Raw genomic sequence first — 366 nt, forward strand, 5'->3', positions numbered from 1 at the left:
AGCCACATTAAGGGGACAAATCTTCAACTTCAAACAAGATGATGGAGAACCTTTCAATGAGTGTTGGGAGCGTTTTAAAGGCCTCTTGATCCAATGTCCACACCATGGGTTACCTTTTCACTTACAAATGCAAATTTTCTATGATGGACTAACCCAAACTTGTCAATCAACTGTTGATAATGCAGCAGGTGGAGCATTGAAGAAAAAGAATGCTCAAGAGTCATATAACATTTATGAGATGTTGGGGTCTAATGCTCAACACAAAGATTTAAGGGGTAAGAAAGTTGGAGTCTATGAAACAAGTTCTAATCATGAGCTTTTGTTGCAGGTAGCTAACCTAGAAAGGAAGCTTGAATCCGTGCTCAA

At 39.1% G+C, this 366-nt stretch overlaps 1 non-coding gene across 1 annotated transcript; it reads right to left on the minus strand.

The window, feature by feature from the left end:
* On the minus strand, window positions 1-111 carry LOC148695069 (small nucleolar RNA R71). The gene has a single exon (XR_015966102.1). It is a non-coding gene; the product is annotated as a small nucleolar RNA R71 (small nucleolar RNA).
* Between the last annotated feature and the right edge of the window lie 255 nt (window positions 112-366).

This window comes from Pyrus communis, chromosome 8 (genome assembly GCF_041283825.1).
Source record: "Pyrus communis isolate YQ-2024b chromosome 8, ASM4128382v1, whole genome shotgun sequence".
In the NCBI taxonomy this organism is placed as follows: domain Eukaryota; kingdom Viridiplantae; phylum Streptophyta; class Magnoliopsida; order Rosales; family Rosaceae; genus Pyrus; species Pyrus communis.